Source organism: Thalassophryne amazonica, chromosome 7 (genome assembly GCF_902500255.1).
Source record: "Thalassophryne amazonica chromosome 7, fThaAma1.1, whole genome shotgun sequence".
NCBI lineage: Eukaryota > Metazoa > Chordata > Actinopteri > Batrachoidiformes > Batrachoididae > Thalassophryne > Thalassophryne amazonica.
The window spans coordinates 28669796-28692697 of NC_047109.1; the positions used below are offsets into that span (position 1 = coordinate 28669796).

At 39.7% G+C, this 22902-nt stretch overlaps 1 protein-coding gene across 1 annotated transcript in view; it reads right to left on the reverse strand.

Moving 5' to 3' along the window:
* Positions 1–22902, reverse strand: part of LOC117513733 (adhesion G protein-coupled receptor B1-like) — a 712829-nt gene that overhangs the window by 494453 nt on the left and 195474 nt on the right.

Here is a 22902-nt window from a genome sequence, read left to right on the forward strand (position 1 = left end):
AATTCATGCGCAATTTCATTAAATTTGTACTGTGTGTGAAAGAGCCCTTAAAGGAGAATTGCACCTTCAAAACCTTAGTTCTTTAAACCATCTACGAGGTCTGTCCAAAAAGTAACGGACCTTTTTGTTTTTTTCAAAAACTATATGGATTTGAATCACGTGTGATTGCATCAGCCAAGCTTGAACCTTCGTGTGCATGCGTGAGTTTTTTCACGCCTGTCGGTTGCGTCATTCGCCTGTGGGCAGGCTTTGAGTGAGCACTGGCCCACCCCCTCGTCGGATTTTTATTGTCAGGGAAATGGCAGAGCGACTGCCGCTTTGTTCCATGAATTTTTTTTCAGAAACTGTTAGAGACAGCCAGTTGGAAACCATTTGAAAGATTCAGATGGCTTTCGGTGAAGATTCTGTTGGCGTCACATGGATTAAGGAGTGTTAAAATCTTTTTAAAGACGGCCCACAACGGCGGAGGGCGCGGCGCACCAAGCGTCCATCAACAGCCTGGAACGACCAGATCATTTCCAAACTGAACGCTGTGTTGATCCGGGACATCGTGTGACTACCACAGACAATGGCATTGATTTTGTAATGAAAGATGTGCGGAGGATTTTGCGCGTCGGCACGGAGCCGCTCATGGCGCGCAACAAAAAAAAAAACACCTCCGTGTTGGAAGTCTCACAGGACATGTTGTGGCATGTCCAGCTGTTACACAATTTCTCGGATACTCACTCAACTGAAAAGCCATCGAAAGCCGTCTGAATCTTCCAAATGGTTTCCAACACAGAAGTGTTTTTTTTGTTGCACGCCACGAGCGGCTCCGTACCGACACGCGAAATCCTCCGCACATCTTTCACTCAAAGCCTGCCCACAGGCGAATGACGCAACCGACAGGTGTGAAAATGCAAGCGCACATGATTCAAATCCATATAGTTTTTGAAAAAAATAAAAAGGTCCGTTACTTTTTGGACACACCACGCATCTACATTTAAAGGGGAAAAAAAAGGTGGCTCAGCTTTTTGTTGCTGTTTTTTGGGTGCATTCTCGTCTATGGAGCTCCCCCTGCAGCTTGGGACTACTCATGTCACAAAACTGTCATAAAACACACTGAACCCTATCCCCCACCCCCACCCACCCACCACCACCCCCCACACTCTCCATGTGCATTTGTTTTTATGCAATCCCTGTCAAGAAAGTGACAATCCATAAAGACACAGAGAACAGAGTATAGCTCAGGCGGATTTCTCTCTCTGCATCTCTCCAGCTGTCTCGCGTTCGTGATTGCGCACTCTGCTCCACCCTCTCCCTCCTCATTTCTCTCTTTCTCTCTATTCGAGGATGTGCATGATCAGTGAGGAAATATAACATCATGTTTTCATGGTGAACTCGGCTCCAAAGCTTCCTTCAGCAGCAGGAAAGTAGGTCTGTCACTGTTTTTCACACATTTTTATTTTTTCAGCTCTGTGATCAGAAAGCCCGACTAAGGTTGACCTGTGTGACCCCCACTCTGTCATGTTGCGTTTCTCTTTCTCGCTTCCTGAGACAGGGTTTGTTTGTTTGTTTGCTTTTTTTGCTGACTCTGTCATGATTATGAACATGTAGAATATTAAAGCCTTCATTGGCTTGTTCTTAGAGTGCCTCGAAAGGGGAGCATGCATGTGTTGTTGTTGCAGTGCAGTAAAGCAGTTCATGTTTCTCCCGAGACCAGGGACTCTCTCATTCACACAATTCCAGGTCGGTTTCTCTGAAGTTGCATTACAGTTACTCCCAAACTGTAATATTAAGGTCAAAATGTTATTTAATTCTCCTTTAAATACCATGTCACTTGTAGAAAATAGTTTCTCTGCTGGTGCACTATACTCGGTTTATGTTTGTTCTTTAATCACTGTGTTCGGGGTTTTCGGAGTATTTGCCACAGCTACCAGATGACTTTATGCAACTTGAGTTGTGGATCTTGGTGTTAATATCTGTACAGCAGTTGGTCAAAAAATATGTGGCCAATCCCTCACCTAAGATGGTGGACAAAAATATTGCAGAAAGGAGCTTGATGTATGCTCTAGCATCAGCACCCCCCCCCCACAATCTCTACTATGAGTGTATGTTGAGCTTTGTCATGGTCATACAGGGGTGCACACACAAGCATGCACAAGCTACTTGATAACACAGACCTAGTCTACATGCCTACATGACACAGCCACCCACTGCAGTATGTGAATCAGAATCAGAGATTCAAACTGAAATAAGGTGAGATGGCGAGTCACTGTGGCAACCCTGAAAGGGAACAGCTAGGGGAGGAAGAAGAAGATGAAGAAGAAGAAGAAGAAAAAAATTAAGTAAACTGGTGCACCCCCTTGTGGGACTGGTATCTGCATATCTTCCTTCACCAGTTCACAGAAGAAAGCCCTGAGTTGGTCTCTGTAGGGATGGGACCTCAACTTGTTGGGGTGTTCCCAGGTTATCCTTTTTTGGTGAACATAATAAGGACAAACAACATAATGCGCAAGTGGTTCTTCTAACTGCACAATAATTCCGATGTACCAAATCTTGTGTGACAGTACAAATGGCAAATAAAGTCTCTATTCTATTCTACAATACGTTGAACCCATTATTTTGCATTAATGTTGTCCTGTAGCAAAATGATGGTAATGTACCATCAGTGTGTCATGTACAGTTGGCTTTCATCACCAGGTTCAGTATAGAGATTGGGATCTGATCCAAAATTCCTGTCCATCAGGGGACACACTCACCTTTGGTCCATCATGACATGCACAATTTTTTTCATGAATTTTGGTTTGTAACTGAAGCACAGCTTAAATAAAACAATCATAAGCATCCTGCTATGGAAAGACTGAAACAGATCCCAGAGTTAGACTATGATCTGGATCAGTCCTAAAACTCAATCTGCCCTTCATGAACTAATTTCACCCTTCTCGCAAATTTCACTGAGAGCATCCTGTAGCTTTTTTCCCCACAGTTATATGTTAAAGAATAATAATAAAAAAAAATCTTACAGAGAGACAGACGGCCAAACAAACACCACACAAAAAACCCCAAAAAACAAACAAACAAAAAAACAAAAAAACTGACAAGACATAATAATCACCCCAACTGACTAATATTCAAAACTGCTATGAATCCCAACATCACTTAAAGTGCATAAGTCAATTCCACACTGTACTTTGGTCTTAGTTTTGACATCTTCACTGGATGCTTCATTCATGCTTCAAAGTCATTGTTCCCAATCTTCCACTTGACACAGAGCAGCACACACCATGGCACAAGTGTCAATGCTCATTTCCATCTGACATAGTTGTCATCTTTTGAAGCCCTGTGCCCACATTCTTTAAATAGCAGGAGCATTTGGACACCTGTGTGCACCCATGGGTGTGCTGGTCTAAAAATGAGCAGTGATCAGATGCAGTACAGATGGACTGTTATCGTGATGCAGTTAAGGATGGTATAATTTAGATTTTAACAGTACTACTGCTGTTAGCAGTACCACTTATTGTTCTTGTACTTTAACAGTATTATTATTGGTATTTTTTAGAGAAAAAAAAAATATCTAAGAATAGAAATAAATTATTTTCTATATATAATTTAACAAGCACTCAAATGCAACCACAGTTTTGAGCATTTATTACTCTCTCTCTCTCTTTCTCTCTCTCTATCAAATGCAGCACTCCGTGTTCACAGTCAAGTAGACATGGACACACACTCATGCTCCAAGTGACAGAGAGAGAGAAACGCTGTGATGTGTGACCAGAATACCTACCCTCTACCTTTAGTTCTAAATTTATTCCTTAATTTTTCCAGTACTGAAAGGAGTACTGTTAAGGGCGGAGCTTATCAATAATCTGGTCTTTAACAATTTACCACTGGAGCCTGTTTAATACTGGGTTTCAGTACCCATCCCTGGATGCTGCAGGAAGGGATTACATCATCGACAGAATCCGGGGGCCTCATTTATAAAAACCATGTGCAGGATTACTGCTAAAAGTATACATATTAATAAAAGACAAAAAATGTTGTATTCAAAACAACATCATACTTATAAAACAGTTAGTATGCACACCTGCAAGCAAAACCTTTGTTATAAATCACACAGTACCTATAATTGCACAGATGTGGCTCTGTCCCACGCCCACATTCAACCACAAATGGTCAACTCAACACATCTCATGAATAGTCAAATACACAAATGAAGCCCGAAATGTGTACATATCACAGCAACTTAGAGGAAGAGCAGGTAAATACACATTTTTGAAACAGAAATTGAGGTGCTTGTGTGTAATCACAGCAGACGAAGGACAAAAACAAACAAAACAATAAATAGAGTAGAGTAGTAACACTCAGTGGTTGCAATGAGTCCACCAGTAGTTCTGAAAGCAACCGTGTGTAATGATAATGGAGTCATTTTGCAGCATGTTGTTTCTTCATGTTGACATTACAATCATTTGCGTAATTAAAAAACTTGAGGAAGCTTGAACAAGCTCAACACAAAAAGCAGCACAAAACCTTCAATTAACAGAGTAGACAGACTATCTTTACAGCTGTGATTCTTTGTTTTTTTGTGATGGAAAACTGCTACTGTTTATAAAAATAAAAACTGTCATAATGAAATATAAGCAAAAAAATAATAATTCTGGCCCTTTGTCAATGTAAATTACAGAAGAGAACAAACAAGCAGGCAAGACGTCACACCTTGTTCAAATGATGGTGATTTACATTTTAGCAGTGACAGTGAATTGATGAAATATAAAAGATCTAGACACTCTGAGGTCTATGCACAATCCAGTGTCTCTGAGACTTTTTGTCATGTTTCTATGAATAAATCAGCAATGGAACATCCAATCCCAGATCCTGGAAAAGACCAAATGGTCAGCTTGCTTATAGCTTGCATTCTGACTGACATCAATTTGTGTGAGAGAAACTTTGCTGCAGTAAGGTCATTCTTTTCACTGACGATGGGAATAATTTAATAGTCAACTTTTGCAAAACATGTTTTCAAGAAATGGAAAACAGTTTAATCATGATTCAGTCTTTCTCATATGCTTTGGGATTTTTTTTTTTTTTCCCCAGTTAGAGACTGGCCCTGAAAAATAAGGCTTCAATGACCGTTAATGTCAGATTTAAAAGAACAAAGACATCCAGCTAATTTAGTAAGTGCTATTACAGGACAGATATTTTATTTTAAAAGCATCAAATAACACTTACAGTATGTGAGTGTTTTGCTCCAGATGTGTGGTGTATAAATAAGAATGTGTTTGTTTCTGTGTTTGACAAAAATGACTGTACATTAGTTTTACCATTTCAAAATGACCAGAAATGCCATCTATTATTTCTTTCTGGTATAAACATGAAGATTAATGACTGATATAAATGGGTGTCTTCTGAACATGAGTGGCTCCAAAACAGTGTAAAGGATTGTAAATGAATGAATGACTGAATAAATGAAGATAGGAAGGAAGGAAGAAAAGAAGGGAACTTGATATGCAGTTTGCAGACTTTCATGTCTGCTCTAAATCAGTGAAAAAACTGATAACTGACAGCATTTTCACTCAACACGCAAAATTGCATATTTTATTTTGGACTTTCATTATACACCAATATAAAATTTATTTCATACATTACAATGCTTTTGTGACATCAAGACTTTGGTAAACCCATTTTGCCTACCAAAACTGTAGAATTTTCTCAAAATGCATTTCATATATTTAGCTTAGGAGCCAAATTATTTCTCTACACAGTGTTGTAGACAAATATAAGTTACATACACAGCAAAATCCACAGTGTTAAATTAACACAGACAGTGTCTATATGGGAACATTTAGATATGCAACAAATGAACAACATAGTAAAAGAAAGTACCTCAATACGGGAATTACTGAAAGCAACATAAAATAAAAAAATATATACCCTTGGTCCTCAGAGAGTAAACAATTGAACAGCCCCTATGGAACATTTATGGCTCACAATCCCAAAAATGCTAATTTAGTATTTATGACAAAGTACAGTTGTATGTAAAAGTTTGGGCACCCCTGATGATTTCCATGATTTTCGTTTATAAATCATTGGCTGTTTGGATCAGAAATTTCAGTTAAATATATCATATAGCAGACAAACACTGCTCTTTTTACTGCAAAAAAGGGCAATGCGAATTATTTACAAAGTTGGCTACTTAGAACATACTCATGATCTCTTTATTCAGTCCAAGTTATTAAAATTATATGACCTTGTAAAATATAATACACTAATCTTGCACTTTATAGCTTTTAATAATCACCTACTGAATAACTTGCAAAAATGTTTTGCTCTTGAAGAGAACATTCATAATTTCAGAGGCTATGGAAATTTTGTTCTGCCTGATGTTAGAACTACTCAAAAAAGTTTTTGTGTGACAGTTTGTGGGGTGAAATTCTGGATTTACAGCAAAAGCTCTGCCGAAACATTCACAAATTCAAGTCCTTATATAAAGATGCGGTTTGGTCTGTATACAGAGAGAATAGAATTTAATGTACTGTTCTTTATCAGTGTTGTGCTGTACCTTACAATTCCTTACCATTGTTGGTATGTGATATGCTCTACCTGTGCATTTCTTACCATTGTTGGTGTGTACTTTGTCTTGTTGTTACTATTTTGGTATTTTTGTCCTTACCAATGTTGGTATCTACCTCTTTGTTGTAAACAAAAACTCTGAATATGTATAAATTGCTGTTTCATGTTTTTTTTTTTGTGTTTGTTTGTTTTGTTTTTTTTTTTTTTTTAACTGACAAGGAAGTCATTGTGATTATTTATTTTGTGTTAAAATGAATGATGGGGGTGGGATTTAATAAGTTTTCTTCTTCCCACTTCCTTAAGAGCGAAATGATAAACTTATTGCATATGTACTGGATATATGTATTATTTTTCTTTTTGTATTAACCTGCTCAAAATGAATAAATAAATAAACAAACAAACACAAAAACAATATTTGGGAAGTGAAATGAAAGTTTATAGGAGTTACAGAAAGTGTGCAATAATTCTTTAAACAAAATTAAATAAATAAATTTGGGAACCCCAACAGAAAAAAAAATACATTAATATTTAGTAGATCCTCCTTTTGCAAAATAACAGCCTCTAAATGCTTCCTATAGCTTCCATTGAGAGTCTGGATTCTGGTTGAAGGTATTTTGGACCACTCTTCTTTACAAAACATCTCCAGTTCAGTCAGGTTTGTTGGTTTCCGAGCATGGACAGCCGCTTAAAATCACACCACAGATTTTCAATAATATTCAGGTCTGGGGATTGAGATGGCCATTTCAGAACGTTGCACTTGTTCCTCTGCATGAATGGCTTAGTAGATTTTGAGCAGTGCTTAGGGTCACTGTCTTGTTGAAAGATCCAGCCCCGGCGCAACTTCAACTTTGGTCACTGATTCATGAATATTGTTCTCAAGAATCTGCTGATATTGACAAGAATCCATTGTGACCCTCAACTTTACAGATTCCCAGTATCTGCACTGCCACACAGCCCCAGATGGAGCCACCTCCAAATTTTACTGTAGGTAGCTGTGTTTTGTTTTGTTTTGGAATGCTGGTGCTTTTTTCAGCCATGCATACTGCCCCTTGTTATGTCCAAATAACTCAATTTTAGTTTCATCAGTTCACAGCACCTTATTCCAAAATTAAGCTGGCTTGTCCAAATGTGCTTTAGCATACCTCAAGTGACTCTGTTTGTGGTGTGCATGCAGAAAAGGCTTACTCTGCATTACAGCATAATACAGCATCTCTTTGTGGCAAAGTGCCTGTATAGTTGAACGATGCACAGAGACACATCTGCACAAGACCATGTTGTAGGTCGGTCTTTGGAGCAGGTCTGTGGGTTGACTATGACTGTTCTCACCATCCTTCACTTCAGCTTATCTGAGATTTTTCTTGGCCTGCCACTTCGGGCCTTAACTAGTACTGTGCCTGCGGCCTTCCATTTCCTCACTATGTTCCTCACAGTGGAAACTGACAGCTGAAATCTCTGAGATAGCTTTTTGTATCCTTCATGATTTTGAGCAATCTTTGTTTTCAGGACATTTGAGAGTTGTTTAGAGGTTCCCATGTTGCCACTCATTACAAGAGATACAAAGAGGGGAAACATTTGCAAATGGCCACCTTAAATACCCTTGCTCATGATTGGATTCACCTGTGTAAGGAGGTCAAGGGTCAATGAGGTTACCAAACCAATTCTGTGTTCCAATAATTTAGTCCGAAATTTATTCAAATCAATAAAATGATAAGGGTGCCCAAATTTGTGCACATGCCCAATTTTGTTTAAATAGTTATTGCACACTTTCTGTAAATACTAGAAACTTCATTTCACTTCTCAAATATTAGTGTGTTTGTCTGCTATATGAAATATTTAACTGAAATTTCTGATCCAGACAACTAATGATTTATAAAGGAAAATCATGAAAATTATCAGGGGTGACCAAACATTTTCATACAACTGTATTTGTGATAAAGTGGAAATGAATGTTCATATGACTCATGAGCACACAGCATCAATATATGTGTAATGCTACTATTAACATTTCTTGCAATGTTGATTTCAACCTCTCAAAATGTTTGAATGCTGGGGTCAGAGGTTGTGTACATATATGCACATTTTGCTGTCTCATTTGTTTTCATAAATTACAATGTATCTGTTTAAATTGCTGTGTACCTCTTTTAGGTCCCATCTGACCTCATTCATGAATAGAGTTTTTCTATGTACGTACACAGCACCTCTGCAACCAAAGTTTGATCCAACTTAATGCACTCACACTATGCACTTTTAGAGTCTGTGCTGCACACCATATATACTCAACAAAAATATAAACGCACACTTTTGGTTTTGCTCCCATTTTGTATGAGATGAACTCAACGATCTAAAACTTTTTCCACATACACAATATCACCATTTCCGTCAAATACTGTGCACAAACCAGTCTAAATCTGTGATAGTGAGCACTTCTCCTTTGCTGAGATAATCCATCCCACCTCACAGGTGTGCCATATCAAGATGCTGATTAGACACCATGATTAGTGCACAGGTGTGCCTTAGACTGCCCACAATACAAGGCCACTCTGAAAGGTGCAGTTTTATCACACAGCACAATGCCACAGATGTCGCAAGATTTGAGGGAGCGTGCAATTGGCATGCTGACAGCAGGAATGTCAACCAGAGCTGTTGCTCATGTATTGAATGTTCATTTCTCTACCATAAGCCGTCTCCAAAGGCGTTTCAGAGAATTGGCAGTACATCCAACCAGCCTCACAACCGCAGACCACGTGTAACCACACCAGTCCAGGACCTCCACATCCAGCATGTTCACCTCCAAGATCATCTGAGACCAGCCACTAAGACAGCTGCTGGAACAATCGGTTTGCATAACCAAAGAATTTCTGCACAAACTGTCAGAAACCGTCTCAGGGAAGCTCATCTGCATGCTCGTTGTCTTCATCGGGATCTCGACCTGACTCCAGTTCGTCGTCGTAACCGACTTGAGTGGGCAAATGCTCACATTCGCTGCCGTTTGGCACGTTGGAGAGGTGTTCCCTTCACGGATGATGCAAAGGAGATGTGTTGCACTGCATGAGGCAAATGGTGGTCACACCAGATACTGACTGGTATCCCCCCCCAATAAAACAAAACTGCACCTTTCAGAGTGGCCTTTTATTGTGGGCAGTCTAAGGCACACCTGTGCACTAATCATGGTGTCTAATCAGCATCTTGATATGGCACACCTGTGAGGTGGGATGGATTATCTCAGCAAAGGAGAAGTGCTCACTATCACAGATTTAGACTGGTTTGTGCACAGTATTTGACGGAAATGGTGATATTGTGTATGTGGAAAAAGTTTTAGATCGTTGAGTTAATCTCATACAAATGGGAGCAAAACCAAAAGTGTTGCGTTTATATTTTTGTTGAGTATATATATATATATATGGTTCACAGTTAGTAGAACATCAGGATTAGACAACTCCAAACTGAAATATACACCAGTGAGACAAATAATAAAATATAAAATATGCTGGCTGTGGTAGATTCTGGGAAGATCACTACTGATATGTGTTGTTTTTATTTATATAAGTGTGGGCAATACATACATAAGGAGGAACAGGAACTAATTCTAAAGGTGCGTTTACACATAACACCGAAAGTCACGAATGTCCACGAAGTATACATTCTTGGCTGCTGATCACGAATGTGATTATTTTGGGCAGAAGCATCAGGTGTCCTCAGGAACTACTGCAAACCTGTTTCCCATGCATTACGATTAATGGCACGTGTTACTGGAGAATTATCAGGAAGCATTATGCACGGTCAAGAATAAGTTTCCACATTGTTGGGTGCTGTTACGCACAATAGCGTGTAACAGTGCATCGTTAAGTTCTGTTACATTGTGAATGAGGTGAATTGTCTCCACACACACACACCCACATTCATCCATTAGCTGCTGAACAATTCAGATCGCTCCAGTTTGCTCCACAGAAGAACTTTGTGACTGCATGTTTAGTTGGGCTCTGTGCCATGGAGTGGCGCAGAGAGGAGGAGAAGACAGACAGCCAGATGTGTGACTCCACGCGGCTCTCGTCTCGCTCATTTTCCCAAACATCAGGCACATGCAGCAGGTGGAACACCTGCAGGAGCGCGCTGAGGAGCATTGGAAGAAAACTTTTAGCTGACTTGGCATCACTGTCCTCCTTCAGCATTACTGCAGCAATGAAACTGAATGCGGTGCAGCAAGGTTGAATTGTGTGCAGGTCAGAGAAGAACGCTGTCATACTCTATTAAGGATAGAATAGAATAGGTCTTTATTGTCATTGTCATATGTACAATGAAATTTAAAGTGCTCTCCGGTCAGTGCAACATCCCTATGTATATAAATATATAAAAACAATTTAAAAACTTAAATTACTAGTTCACATGAATACATACATAATACATACATACACACATACATGCATACATAAATACATACATTCACACCACAAACACCTCCACATACATAGTTGGCATAGTCACACTGTTATTATCATCTAATGGCATTGAGGATAGTTATTGCAGATGGATAAAAGCTGTGTTTGAGCCTCTTTGTCCTTACATTCAGTGACCTGTACCTTCTTCCTGATGGTAACAGTTCAAACAGGGAGTGACCTGGATGGTGTATGTCCTTGATAATGTTCTTGGCTAATGGATCACCACTAATCAAGATGGATCAACACGCTCAGTTGCGACCTCCACAACATGAGGCGAAATGAGGGTGGTGTGTGACATTTGTGGAAGATTTTTTGACAGCCAAAAACATGCTCTACGAAAATCATGAATAATATCACGCACCAACAGGCACTACTAAGAAAGCTATTCAGATGCATTAAGTCACGTTAAGAATGTCAGGAATGTGCCAAAAATGATGCAAATATGACATACATAACACATCTTGCCTATGTAAACGCACCATAAAATTCAGAAAAAAGTTGGAATGGTATGAAAAATGCTAAAAACAGTGATTCCTGCATTTATTCTACCTAAACCCAAGACATTTCAAATTGTCTATGGTCAATTTCATTTTATTTGTTAATATATACATCCATTCTTGTATTTCAGGCCTGCAACACATTCAAAACAAAGTTGGAACATTAAAGCATTCACTGCTTTGTAATGTTGCCATTCCTGCTCACAACACTTGGCATCTCTTGGCATTGAAGATATGAAGCATTTCAGGTCTTGTTTGGTCCCATTCTTCATGCAACACACTGGAATTCCTGCAGATTCCTTGAAGCGTTTAATGATATTATGACGTACACAGGGAGAAATATGCAAATCCCTTCCAGTCTTTCTTTGACAAACAATGTTTTTAACATTTCAATAATTGTGTCATGTATTTGTTAAACTGGAGATCCTCTTATGCCATCTTGCACCTGAAAACACATCTCAACAAAATCAGTTTTTTTTTTCCATGCCTTTGGCTCGAATAAACATAAATTTGAATGTCAGCATCAAAAATAGTGGCAGCACAGTGGATTGGTAGTTAGCACTGTTGCCTCACAACAAGAAGGTCATGGGTTCGATTCCCACCTGTAGCCTTTCTGTGTGGAATTTGTGTGTTCTCCCCAGTTTTGTGGGTTTCTCTCTGGGTGCTCCAGCTTCCTCCCACGTCCAAAGCACACAGGTTTTGGTGGATTGGAAACTTTAAATTGTCTGTAGGTGTGCATGTGGGTGGAATGTGTTTGTTTGTTTATAGGGGCCCTGTGACAGACTGGCGTCTGTCCAGGGTGTACCCCAACCTCACACTCTATGACTGCAGTCCCGTGTGACCATTCATTGGCGTATCAAAGACAAACACAATTGTAAAAAAAAAAAAAAAAAAACTCCACTTTCATCATTTCAGTACATGTATTTTAGGTATATACATTTAAATTAATGTCATGTCTGTTTTGACTGGAGTGCAATTAAAAACTTGCCTTGGGGAATTGTGGTGGAATGACCTGTTGTTCGATATATTGTATGCTAACATACAAACATAACTGAATAAGCCAGAAGCTAAATAATATGGCATAAAACTTTGTGTTTTATGACAAGTGACAGTTATGATTTGGGGTACCCTCATTTCAGTAGTCTCTGACTCATTAAATATTCAATACATGGATTGCACCCCACTATTTTCAATGTGAACATTCAAATACATGTTTATTACAGGGGGTGCAAGTCACCCACATCTGTCCCATGGCCTATATGCTGATCTCATGTTTACTTCTTAAATATTCAGCCTGTTGTGTATACTGCTTTTGTACCAAATCACCATTACAATCATATGTTGATAATATGAACGGTAAAATGGTAAATGGACTGCATTTATATAGTGCTTTTCCATCTGCATCAGACGCTCAAAGTGCTTTACAAATAATGCCTCACATTCACCCCAATGTCAGGGTTCTGTTATTTTGTTTATTTTGGATTGTGTTGCAGATCTGAAATGCAGAAATGCAGAATGCAGATGTTTAGCTGGACTGAGAAAAGCAGACGGCAGTCTGTACACGGAGAAGTCAATGCACAGCATCAGCTAAAGACTACATTGTCAGGATTGTTTTTGAACTGTCTGACTGTTTTTTGCAAGCTGACTGAGAACAATTCTGAATTGGATTGGACTGCTATTTAAAGTTTGCGTTGGACTATTTGGACTCTGCCTCAAAGGACCAGTGACGCACACCAAAAAGTAGAGCCTTTTCTCTTGTTTATAGATCAAAAAAATATAAAATGCAAAGGATCTATTTTCGGTGTTATACAAAATATATAATTCATGCTTCTGATTTGTGCAATGGAAAGAATATTTCATGGGGTGAAAGATGAGCTTCGTTGCACCTGTCATTACATTGCACCTCGTTGTTCAGCTTGGGACTCCGATGAGGGTGGTCGCATCTCCTCCACTCTCCCTTATCTCTGTTCTCTGCCTTTGACCTTCAAGTCCCTACTTCACCAGACTGTGAATTCCTCAAATTATATTGGATTCTGGATCTATTGGACTACTATTGGATTAACCATGAAATTGATCAGCTGGTCTCTGAACGCTATTGACACCATTTTTTTCTACAAGAAGGCCAGGACTGGGGGATCCTACCTGTCCAGATGGAATGTATCCTGTGGGCTATGTTCTCGACTCCTGGGGGTCTTGGCGTGTTGCATGCTTGTTGCCTTTCTCCATTGAAGACGTTGAGGATTTATTCATTTTTGGTCTCATGGTAGCAGGGCTGGTACTTTTTGGCTTATGTGTTGCCCTGATCTCCCGGAATACTGGCAAGATGGCAGCATCAAGAACCACGACCCCTTGCTTGTCTGTCATGATTAACGAGGTTGGCAAGGCAGTGCATTCTCAGACTGTGATGACTCTTGAACTCAGATGCAAATTGGATGACATCTTGGAGCAGATGCGTGCCTTGCAGCTGAAGCTGAAGATTTCAGAGGCCGGTGAATATTCTTAATTCATAATTGGGAATATTCTTAATTCATAATTGGGATTTGATTGTGCAAGTGGAACTGTTAAAAAGTGATTTCACTGCTGAAACCATAACACTACAGGCTTATCAAGCCTGAAGGTCAAATTGCCCTACTGTCTCCTCCAGAGGGATTTGTTTCGGCCTGGGGAACATTGGCTGTTTCTTATCTCATCTCACAAAGACAATAAACTGTTTTTCACAAACTGAAGCATGTTCCATTCCCTTTCCCCCCCCCCTCCCTCCCCATCACACCTCCCCTTTCCGGCGCCCGCCAACGTCAATCCTTCCCCTGCGGGGGCTGCGCTGTTTTTAGCTGCAGCAGGTCCCCGTTCCCCCCAAACTGGCAGCAGTGCGACTCCAGTTGCAGCAGCTACCACACACTCACATCGCCTCAATTTGGAAAACGGACTGTTTCAAGTTTAGTGCACATAAACAATGTCAAATGTATATGTGTTGTCTTAATTCTGATGTGTGCCATTATTACGGTAAACAAGTAATAATTGTGGATTAATTGCTGTTTGTCTGTGGAATGTGAGTGTGGAAATCTCGTTGCTATAATGACAATGATAATAAAGCTATCTATCCATCCATCCATCCATTATTTGTATAACAGCAGGTATGGGTGATTCCATACAGACATTTTTTGATTGTCTAAACGATGTTAAGTCCTGGATGCCTGTGGTCATCAGTAAAAAGTCTTGGTGTCATATTTGATGATAGGCTGAAGCTTCATCGCCGAGTTAATTTAGTTGTGAAAAGTAATTTTTTCCATATAGTGATTTTACCTAAAATAAATGGGTACCTGCCACATAAAGATTTTGAGACTCTAACACATGCTTTTATTAACACACATTTGGATTACTGTAACTCATTGTATTTTGGCCTGGACCACTCACTCTTGTATCACCTGCAGCTAGTACAAAATGAAGCTGCTCATCTCCTTACTGGCAAACACAAGTGGGACCACATATCTCCTGCCCTAGCCTCGCGGCACTTTTAGAATTGATTTAAAAATTTTACTGTTTGTATTTAAAGCTCCTAATGGCTTAGCTCCCCCCCCCCCCCCCCCCCCAGTATTTGTCTGAACTCCTCCATGTCTACGCCCCTGCCAGGGCATCCAGATCTGCAAATGAACTGCTACTGGTCACCCCAAAATGAGGCTAAAAACTAAGGGTGACAGAGCTTTGTGGCATGCAGCCCCTAGGCTCTGGAACAACCTGCCCTGGCATTTCCATTGTGCCAAGATCTATTGAGGTTTTTAAAACTTCTTTAAAGACTCACCTCTTCTCTGTGGCATTTAACCAAGCTTAGTGGACTTTTGGCAAACTTTTTTAATTTTAATATTTTATTTGTTTTAGAGCACTGTGTTATATATTTTAGTATTAGTATTTATTGTATTTATTTAGTTTTATTAATTATCTTGTTTTAATGTGTACAGTACTTTGACCAACTATGGTTGTTTTAATGTGCTCTATAATAAAGTTTAAGTTGAGTTGATGATATGACTTGTGTGGTTAATTGTATGGAATGGTTATGGGAAATCAGGCTCCAGTTTTTCGCTTAAGTGAAAATTTAGTATTTCTTATTTTGTATGCATTAAGTTCACTGATGTGCTGTTTTTTTTTTCTACTTGCCCCAATCTACACATGATGAAAATCGCTGCCCAGTCCTCAGAAATATTCATGAGCCAAGTAATAAGATGGCGGCGTACATAGACGCAGAGGCTCTGTGCTCACATTTTCAGTGCTTTGTTTTATTGTTTGTTATGTACGTCCTAATTGTCTTAGCTACTTTCTGTCGAGCATACAACATATACAGTTGACACAATGTTATTTTTTTTCCACACCTGTCTGCATATATAATGATGGTATATGCCAAAATGGGCAGAACTGTTGATATTTATATATCACTCACTCATCTTTAACCACTTACTCCAATTAAGGGTCACAGGGGGCTGAAGCATATATATTATATATATATACTGTGGTGGGACAGATTTTCAACGGCAACGAGGCAGCCTATAGAGATGAAGTTGAAAGGCTCATTGAATGGTGCACAGAAAATAATTTGACCCTGAATGTCAAGAAAACCAAAGAGATTATAGTTGACTTCAGGAAGCGCAAGGATGACCCCTCTCCCTTAACCATCAAAGGTGAGGTAGTAGAGCGCAATACGAGTTTGTCTCCAAGCTTGCCCCCCAATCTCCTGATGTTTTTTTTTTTTGATTGAAGTATGTGTATGGGTGTGTGTTTGAGGGTGGTCATTGTTTTTGAGGATGCACAAGCAAATTTCGTTGTGTTGATTGCTGTGCAATGACAATAAAGGTGATTCTGATTCTGATATATATATTTATATATGATGTACTTATATTTTTTTCTTTTTTAATTTGTGCTCTGATAAATATTATGTTTATTTTATTTCTTCCACAGATCAGGTTTATATTTGCACTGAAAGGCTTGCGCCTTACCTTTCGTTGTACTTGTTACCATGTCAATAATGTATCTGTATTTGTACAGTGGGGCCATAAAGTATTTAGTCAGCCCCTGATTGTGCAAGTTCTCCTACTTAGGAAGATGAGAGATGTCTGTAATTTTCAAAATAGGTACACTTCATCTATGAGAGACAAAATGAGAAAAAAAAAAAATCCAGAAAATCACACTGTAGGATTTTTAAAGAATTTATTTGTAAATTATGGTGGAAAGTAGTTGGTCACCCACAAACAAGTAAGATTCCTGGCTCTCACAGACCTGTAACTTCTTCTTTAAGAAGCTCTTCTGTCCTCCACCTGTTACCTGTATTAATGGCATCTGTTGGAACTCGTTATCTGTATAAAAGAGACCTATCCACAGCCTCAAACAGTCAGACTCCAAACTCAACCATGGCCAAGACCAAAGAGCTGTTGAAGGACACCAGGAAGACAATTGTAGATGTGCACCAGGCTGGGAAGAGTGAATCTACAATAGTCAAGCAGGTTGGTGTGAATAAATCAACTGCGGGAGCAATTGTAAGAAAATGGAAGACATACAAGACCAGTGACAATCTCCCTCGATCCTGGGCTCCACGCAAGATGTCATCCTGTGAGGTCAAAATGATCATGACAACGGTGAACAAAAATCGCAGAACTACACAGAGGGACCTGATGAATGACCTGCAGAGAGCTGGGACCAAAGTAACAAATGCTACACACTACGCAGAGAGGGACTCAAATCCTGCAGTGCCAGGCATGTCCCCCTGCTTAAGCCAGTACATGTACAGGCCCATCTGAAGTTTGCCAGAGAGCATATGGATGATCCAGAAGAGGACTGGGAAAATATCATGTGGTCAGATGAAACCAAAATAGAACATTTTGGTAAATACTCAACTCGTCGTGTTTCGTGGAAGAAGAATGCTGAGTTGCATTCCAAGAACACCATATCTACTGTGAAGCATGGGGGTGGAAACATCAGACGACTAATCCGTGTTAAGGGAAGAATGAACGGTGCCATGTATCGGGAGATTTTTTTTTCTAATTTTGTCTCTCACAGTTGAAGTGTACCTATGTTGAAAATTATAGACCTCTCTCATCTTTCTAATTTGGAGAACTTGCACAATCAGGGACTGACTAAATACTTTTTTGCCCCACTGTATGTATCTGTATCTCACCCACAGTTAATCTAAACTTTGCAGAGTGGGGGCCAAGCAGTTAGTGTGTTTGTTTTCACAGTAGAGGGCTCACGGTTCAAGACCACTCCTGCCCATTCTCCATGTAATGTGGAGTTGCGGCAGAAAAGGCATCTGGTATGAAACTTCAACAATCAACAAGCACATCTCAGATCTGCTGCATGACGCAGAATGAAAAAAGAGAAGCCAAAGGGACTTACTTAAAGTCAGCCTTGATTTGAGTGGGAAATCCAAGTCAGGTTGACCTTACTCATGCTTTACAGCTTTACTCATATATAGGTTAGCGCAGATCCAAACACTGACAATATGGCCCCATTTGGAGCTGCCCCACTTGAGTTTCAAACCCGTTCATCAGAGAACCTATGCATGACATCATGGAGGGTTTGTCCAGTATATACACAGTATTTGGTGGATACATACCACTTGGAAAGTTTCACTGAATCTCAACAAGCTGGAATGTGATGATGTATAGGAGGTGTGCTGTGTGGGCTGCTGGATATAAAAAAGTGTCCTTTGCTTTCTGTATCTGCACAAGTCAACAGGAGATGGTGTAGTCCTTTTTCATTTTTCACACCTTGAGGCAGCAACAGCCCACACCCCGCTGTTGAACACCATAAGTGGGATTATATAAGTGCGATAACTAGCAGAGAGGAGGCAGTGTGGTGAGGGAATAGTCACCACTCTGGAGACAAGTGTAGGATGAGGTAGGAGATACCCACTGCAACATCTCTGCTTGGATGGCTTCCCACGACCATATCAGCCCACTATCAGACTCACCATCAGCCTGGGGAGGGAGTCATGGTGGCTCACAGAAGGAGGGGAGGAGGGATAAGGAGCACTGATAAGAATAAGATTATAGAAGTGACAGAGAGAAGCAAAGACGGGATGAGAGATAGATTGTGGAAAACTTTGAGCGGAAAAAGGGGAGCCAAGAACTGTTCCCTCCCTCTGGCCATAGTCCTGAAGAAGCCAGGATAGAGATGTCAAGCCACATTCTGTCTACAAAGGAAAGAAAGGGAGTGCAGACAATCAGACTTCTAGCCACAGGCCTTTATCCCATCACATTTGTGCCCCTCTCTGATGTCTTCGCCTTTTGTCTCTCTTTACATCACCATCCCCCTGCTCTGAGCATCCCCAAAGCTATCCTGTATCACCACTTTATTCTCCTTTGTTTCAACCGGCTTCCCAAAGGTCGATCGAATATCCCTCTCCAGACCACAGACGGACCGAATATGGTACCAACCTCACAAGGTCACAGAGCTGACTTCCATCAGATGAAATCCTAAACCTCACATTAATCTCATTGTTTTTGTGCCGTGTGCCCCTTTCTCTCCTTCAGCAAAACCAATTCACTGGCTTGCTGAGGAAAAGCCAGATAATAACCCTCACTTTTCACAAGTCAAACACATTATCCCAGTATGATTGCAGCTGCTGATGCACTGTTTTTTTTGTTGTTTTTCCCCCACATCCTCCACCCATAAGTGTGCTAAATTTCATGCAACACTTTTGCTCCACTATTTACTCATCATGGATTTACAGCAACAGCAACATGAACTACATGAAACTGTGTTTTTCAGAGTTGAACCCATCACAGAAACTTTATTTACACCAAACACAATTAACAAGTGGCAGTATGTGAAAAAACAGTGATCCACTGTGGATCACCATGAACACAGGGATAAGGAGGGGATGAGAATGATTTATTATCCATTCATACAGTAATTATTGTCACTTTTTGGTCATAACACAGTGCACTTGTCAGAGTTATAGTAGAACAGATGACAGTGTGTCTGGGATGAAGTAAAGTGATGTGACTATGGATGTGCCACTCAAGAGCTTTGGTCCTGACCCCACCCAAGTCTTTAATTATTGAGGGCATACTTTATGAAAATCACATATAACAAGTGTTAAATTGTGTGGGCTTTACAAATGTTTGGTACCGGGTTACAAAATGTTTTGCAGGTGATTCACAAAGATTAACTGACCATGTGACAGCGGGTGGTAACAGGACTTAAGCAGCAAACCGTAAATGACCGATTTTACTAGCACATACAACAGATTGTGTTCATGCCTTTGCAAAAAGCAAAAACTATTTCATACATTTAATTACTGTTCCATCGATGGTATGTAAGCAAACTGGTTAATGGTTATGCTGTGGTTTCCGAGTGGAACACATGAAGAACTGTCATCTGTACACTTTACAGATGACAAGACATGCATGTGTGTCTCTGAGTGTTTGTGTTGCAGAGAAGTGCTATACATGGTGAGTACAAAATTAACAGGAATGTGAATATGGGTTTCTTTTTGCTCCATGCAGCTCCCTGACACCCACAAAACTATAATGCGGTTCACATTAGTGAAACACATTTTTGTTCCAGTTTTCATTCATTTTATTGCACATAACATGACCTTAAAGTAAATCAATGACAATAATTATCAGGAGGCACACTAAAATGTACAGAACCATGGTCTACCTGTTCCACAAGGACAGATTTGCAGGGATTAAAAAAAAACAAAATCTTGTGACAGATTTTTTTTTTTTTTTTTCCCTCAGGACCAAAAGCTGTTTACTATCTACCTTTTTTTATAGAAACCCTTTTGTGATTACATCCACATCCCAACGTGTAAAGTAAAACAAAGTGGAGACAGCTAAGGAAAGAGCTAAATATTCTCCTGCTGAACAAGATTATATTTCACTCACTAACCATTGCTGCTCTTTTCTAATGCAGCCATCATATTGCAGAAAGGCTATAATACTTAAATACTTCAGGATAAACTCATTTTAAGTGGACAGCTTTTCTAGAGCTATTACTTCATTCAATATGAATTAAAATCTCAGCCCTGTAGCCAGGATCTGAAATTGGGTGGCTCTTTTTTTGGAGAAAGTGGACCTTTGTCAGCAGGTTTTGGGTTTTTATGTCAGGGATGCATTTTGGAGGGTTTTTTGATCACTATTTTCTTACCCCAATCCTCCCAATTTTAGTAGTACTGCTTAATGTGTATTTGTATTTTCTTTTGCACATTTTCACCTTTTTTGGCTTTTAACCAAAACTGATACCACAACCTACATATTTGTTTGATAACATTATTAACCACATACCATACAGCCATAGTTTCCATATTCCATAGTTTTCCATATTTTTCGCTTCCCTCATCCTAACTTACCTGATTTTAAAGCTAGAACTCCAAACAGACCCAGTAAAGCCAGAACTTAGATATTACATTAAAAAAGATATTGCTTCATATCCCACTTTAGTGATGCAGAAAAGTTAAATTAGCTAAACTTATTTTTATATGGCTCATGAATTAAACTGAGTTCAGAACTATTGTAAAACTGGCCCAGAGTAATACTGACTTAAACATGTTAGTTGTTAAAATATTATTATTAATTGTTACTACTACTACTACTACTACAGTAGTAGTAGTAGTAGTAGTAGTAGTGGGGAGCCAGTCTGCTCTGTGTGAACCTGATCCCGTCAGATCTCAGAAGCTAAGCAGTGCGGCTACTTGGATGGAAGACCTCTTCGGAACACCAGCAGCTCTGTGTGTGTTTCTCTAGGTAAAACTGGAGTTGCGTCAGGAAGGGCATCCAGCGTAAAACTTGTGCCAAATGCCAATGCGGATCTGGCTGTATCCACTGTGGCGAACCTGATTAAAAACTGGGAGCAGCTGAAATGACATCACAGTAGTAGTAGTAGTAGTAGTAGTATTAGCAGTATGAAAAATGTCTTCAAAAGTGGACCTTTAGTCAAGGGGTGTTGTGAAGGGCATATCCTCCCCCCCCCCCCCCCCCCCCAATGTTGTGGATCTTTAGCTCTATTAAATTTAACCACAGTAAGGACACTCACACTGCAGCACAGAGTTTGAAAGAAAAGCGTAACAATGTCTTTGTAAAGCTCACTGCAGGTGTGCTGTCATCACCGCACTTTGAGACACAGAAAGACTATGACAACTATTTTTTTTTTCAACTCGGAGCTGCTGCACAAAACAGCAGGTGAACAGCTTGCAGCATCAAACGCTAAAAGTGGGTGAAGTGGGCAGTTCAGCTGAACCCCTTATTGCCATCCAGTCTACCCACACTATTTTTGTGATTGACCGGTCAATCACAATCGATGTATTGGGCACCCCTGATCTTAGCAATCCACTGTCTGCAGCATTGTAACAGTATTCACTTCAAAGAAAGTGGAATGTCATGTTTATGGTATTTGACTTCTGACCACTAGGTGTCACTAATGTCAGTTAAATGTGTAGTAAGTGTACAAGACAAGGTGGTAGTTCATACTCATGTCCAGTCAACAGAGGTAATGCCCTAACAGGTTGCCAATCACCAATGAACTCTACAGAGGAAGCCAGAAAAGAAGTGAATGAAGTAGAAGACCAAACTGGATGGTACAAACAAAAACCTACAGTGAGTACTGAAACTACAAAGGTGAAGCAAATTTTGCAAATCAATATGAACATAGATGGTCTGAAGCCACTGGAGATCCTGAAACTAACACTGAATGTCAACAGCAGTTGCAACGCTTTCAAAATGTGATGCAGTGCTGCTGGTGAACAAGAATACATTGAATAGTGTGGTGGCTTTCAGCTCCATTGTCTCACTGGTTACAAAATGGGGCGCAGAGGGATAAGGGTGGGACTTGTGCTTAACAATGCTAATACATATCAGTTAAAAAAAAAAAAAATTACCTTGACTGGACCACATACTGATCTTTGGAATCTGATCAGGACATTGCAAGTTGAGGAGAAGGCAGTTTTGAGGGTGATTTATGAAGGGTAATTGAGCAATAGAAAGCTGATGGTAATTTGATGTAGACAGCAATATGGAAAAGAAGATTTTGCATATCTGTTAATGGCTGTGAGCACAAAATGTAATTATATCAGTCACTGAAGTTACTGACTGCAGGTGCAAGGCACCTCCTTTTCCAGATCTAATAAACATGGAAAACACAAGCAGTGTATTATTTTGTGTTATCTAATACTGTTTATATGTTACTTACTGTCATCATTTCTCCAGTGTTTGTCTATTTTTTAAAACAGATTACACTCTGTACTGTTACTGTGACCTCTGGCAGACTGTTCCAGGTATCCACCAGTCTCACTGTAAGCGAGAATTTCTTCAAATCCAAACATGACTTACTATTCAAAAATTTATTGCTGAGACCCTTTTTGTTGTTTTCTGATCGTGGTCAAACAGGGGAGCACTAATTTGCAAGTATGCACCTTGCCCTTTGTTATGCAT